This window comes from Pyxicephalus adspersus, chromosome 5 (genome assembly GCF_032062135.1).
Source record: "Pyxicephalus adspersus chromosome 5, UCB_Pads_2.0, whole genome shotgun sequence".
Taxonomy (NCBI): Eukaryota; Metazoa; Chordata; class Amphibia; order Anura; family Pyxicephalidae; genus Pyxicephalus; species Pyxicephalus adspersus.
In genome coordinates, this window is record NC_092862.1 from 32,202,404 (window position 1) to 32,207,046 (window position 4,643).

A 4,643-nucleotide genomic window follows, 5' to 3' on the forward strand; every position below is an offset into this window, starting at 1 on the left:
AAAGCTCTCCAAGGCTGGAAAGGATACACTTTATTCAGTGAAGCTGGGTGATACAGCAAACCTGGAATGGATCTATTCCAGGTTTTCTGGATTACCCAGCTTCACTGAAGAAGGCTGTCCTCTTTATTAAATCATCTCTTTGAACACACGTTATGTGTTGTTACGTTATGCCTTGAGTGTTCCAATGACAACAGTTTCACCAGACAGCAAGAAAATGTGCACACAAATGTCCAACAGCAACACACAAAAATATGAATTACTAAAAAAAATGCAGATTGCAGACTGCAGGAGAAATCTCACCATGACCTGAAAACATGAAAAAAACATGACAGGGCTTCAAATCCTTTTCCACTTTTTGGGCTGATGTACACAGTTTACATTTGAGCAGATCAGTTTATATTTGATTGTTACAAATAATATTAACATACTTCATTATCCATTTTAATTAAAGGAACCCCTTAACATAAATATCAATTGTAAAATGTATTATTACTAAATATTTAATGTATTATTGAGATTAACAGATGATAATTAAAGATAAGCTCAACGATACACAAATATTGGCTTAATACAAATGAAAAGAGTATCCTTACTAAAATATTAATGTGACTAAACTGTACATAATAAATATATATATATATATATATATATATATATATATAAATATATATATATATGCCCCCCCATCTTTGTGCAGGGTGACTGGTCTTGTATCCGCCCCCTCTTCTGGTTTTCTGCAGAAAGTCTATAGTGGGTGGAGCTACTTAGTCCCTCCCACAGCTCTGGTTCCTGTACAGGCTGTATACAGGCAGTGATGATTACACTGCTAATTTTAAAGGTGATAAATGGGTTTGCAAAGCTACTTTGAGGACACAAAGTATATTAAATTTCTTTGCAGTGACTGTGCAGTTTACTTAAATAAAGTCTTGTGCACCTGAAGTTCATCTTTCAAGCACTATTGAACTCTGACTTTAATTATTAGAATCCTTCATCTTTTCCCTGGGACTGGTATATAGATTAGTGCCACATCCCCTGCTTATTCCTATAATACACAAACCACAAAGTTATAAGAACTTTCAAGGCACTAATTATAAATTATATCACACTTTATTTATTATATGAAAACATAATGTATTATATTATTACAACATCAGAAACATGGTCATAGTAACAACAGTCATGTACTGTGCATCTGATATCACTGAGATGAGACTGGTATCATGTTTAAAATCTTATTTCCGTGTATTAAAATCCACACAAACCAAAGTTACTTAAACCAGTAAATCTAACAAAGGTGAAAAAAATATAGCAGCAGTATTGTAGAGATAAACTACAATGTCCAAATACAAATCGGACTAGTAGTAATGCCAATTTAACATTTTTAAACAATTTAACATTCCATTGAAATGATGTGTGCTATTTGCATTATTATTAACATTAGTAACATTGTTTATGTAATTTATTCCTTAAAGCAAATCTTGAAAAAAAAGACAATATATTAGGCCATCCACATTTTAAAGTCACTGCATTAAAGATAATGTTGTCAAATATTTCTTGATTTTTTGATTTTGAGATGTTGCCTTAATCTCTGACAACCTATAATTTGTGTATTTCGAAAGTTTTTGAGTATTTAAACTGGAATAGATAAGAAATGAGAACTTTATTTAGTGTCCTAATAGTTCAGGGAAACTAAAATAAAAGAAGCTCTTTGAGAAGTATGTGAGAAGCAGTAGGAAGGAGGAAGGCAGCTCAGATTCTGCACAGCACTGATTTAACATGCATACTCTGCATTATCTACACTTTTTGTCCCAAAAAGAACAAATGTTTTTGAAAGCTGAATCTACATTAAGTACACCAGTGACATCTTGTGGCAGTTTTTATTAATGCATCTTATACAGATAGGATCCCTAATGTAAACTTTAAGCAATATAGAAGTATAATACAGTACTGACCTCTTGTGGAAATTGTTATTATTACAGTTCAACGTAAAATACCAGTCCACATATATTCAAATCATGGCCACTTTAATAGTTGTCTGCTCATTAACACCCCAGAAAATGATGTGGCTGCAAGAAAATGCATTAAGCCAACAAGGTCAACAATTATGAGAATAAAGAAAATGCATGATCTAAGCAACACTATCAACTAAATTACTGCTAGCGTCAGATGTAAAAGTGACTACTTTTCAGAAACTGCTGACCTCTTACGGTTTTTAAGTACATATGTCCATGGTTTACTCTAAAAATGTTACTGCAAAAATATCCAGTTAGTGATTGGTATATTTTGTTTTATTTATTGTAAGATTTTTTTTTTTTCCAGTTCAGTCTAGATTTTCCCCTTGATGGCTTCACTCACTTTTTGATATTTAATTTACATGAGAAAATCATTGGAGCTGGGCCATCGTAATTATGTTTTTATGGGGACCACAAATATGTTATACCTAGAGATATTTGGAGCTAAAAAATATTGAGTCAGAATGATTTTGGTCGGACCGGCAAGAATTCTGGGAATGGGTATGGGGTATGATGTGCCTCTATACTCCATGAGGGTAGTTGAGATCATCTGGAGACCCCCTTTTTAAATGGCGCTTCCAAATTCCAATAAGCTCCTTGTCCACACACCATAACAGCACAGGGATCATATTCTGGGGATGAGGTCCTTTCACATGGGCAATCATTGGATAGTCAGGGGGAGGGGGTTTGCTAAATGAATGGGGCTACATGCTTTTTGCACCATAGTTTTTTTGGCAAAAAGTGGTCCATTATAGATGGGGGGGGCACACCCACACTTGCTGCGACCATTTTGCCATTTGATTCTTACACAAGAATAAAAAACACTGCACCCTCTTGTGTGATTGGCTGAATGAATGTAAGAAATAATGACATGAGCCCCGTCGGGAATTCTCTACCTGTCATTGGCATGTATAGTGATGTTGGATTTGTAAAAACCTGATTTTCAATCTGAATTCTGAAAAGGAAAAAATCAAGTCATATAAATTGTCCAGTTTACATAGAAAAGTAAATTCCTATTACAAAACATGGTACTAAGCTATTACAACAGGAAAAAAAGGTTTTGAAATGTATGTACAAAAATTAAAGTTTAGTGGACAACAGCAGGTAAGGGTCGACTGAGGCTGGTTAAGGTTAACTAAGGGTTAACAAATTGTTGTACAGGTTAATTCCTGTAGTTATGTTCTTATATTAACTTGTATGGGGTAGCAATTAACCTTTGAAGTTCAACTTCAGACAGGGATGGCTGTTGAGCAGGTTTTGAGAATCCATACACATGCATGGACTGTATAGACTGCACAGCATTGGTGGAAGAAAGTATTGCTTGTTATGTAAAACTTAAAAAATGTATAATGTATGGAATTTCTCCTACACAGCAATTTTGTTGCCTAAAGTGTTGCATGGAAATTTATTTTACATTGTAGACCTAAAATTCTTAGGTATAACTCATCGAAATATGTCCTATATTTAATAAATTTAATAATAAATGTTAAACAACACAAAATCTGTTTAAAAAAATGTAAAACATGTAATATAACTGTACAGTAGCATGTATTATAAATATATATATATATATATTTATTTATTTATATACATATAAATATATAAAGAACTGACGCATGCACCAATGTCACCGGGAAACCACGGAGAACATCTCTGCACATACCGGGAAAAGATCAAAGAAGGAGGACACCGCCGGAAGACCTGCAGGGACGAGAAGGACGCCGGGGGTAAGTGTTTTTTTTTTTTATTGTTTTTTAGCGACTCCAATTGTAACTCAGGATTACCTTGGAAGTTTCACCCCGAGTCACAATTGGGATTACTGCTTGGGGGGTTAGACCAATCTTCCAAGATGTCTGTAAAGGTACTGCAGAGCCATTCCTCCCCAAAAGTAGAAAGAAAATCATTGGAGTCAATTATGTCAGGTCTCAGCTCTCTGTTCCCCCCTTTTCCTGCACACCTGCTATATATATGCCTTGGTGAAGTAGGTTGACTGACTGCCAAGTCAAGACTGACAAAACGAGCAAACTGAGCTACTCAGTTCGAGAGCTTTGGGTGTCATAGTTTGATAGGTAAAGAGGAAAAGTTCCACTTTTAGGAATACATGAGCAGACAGGTATTTATTGCAGGAAGGGACAGGTGATGTCCCTTCTGCAGTAATGTGTCTTACCTGCCTGATCGCTCCAGGTTTCTGGCAACACTTTAGTTGCAAAGATACTGGGCATTCCCAGCTTCCTCTGCATGTGCCTGGAATGAATAATCTCCTGCAGGTTCAGTAGTAACGTCAACATAGCTCAAAAAAAGAAGGAAGATGGGGGTGCCCTGGGATGAAGCAGGAATAGGTGAGTAGCACCTTCTCCTTTCTAAGTCTCTGAACTTTCTGGCTCTCACTGAAACTTGGCTTTCCTCCTCTGACTCTGCCTCTGCTGCTGCTCTCTCTTATGGAGGCCTGCATTTTACACATACCCCCAGACCTGGCAACAAAGTAGGGGGTGGTGTGGGTCTCCTTCTCTCACCTAACTGTACATACGGAGTCCTTCCTACCCCACCCTCTCTGATTTTCACTTCATTTGAAGTCCACTCTGTCCGACTCTTTAGCCCCTTACCCCTCATTGTTGCTGTTGTCTACCGCCC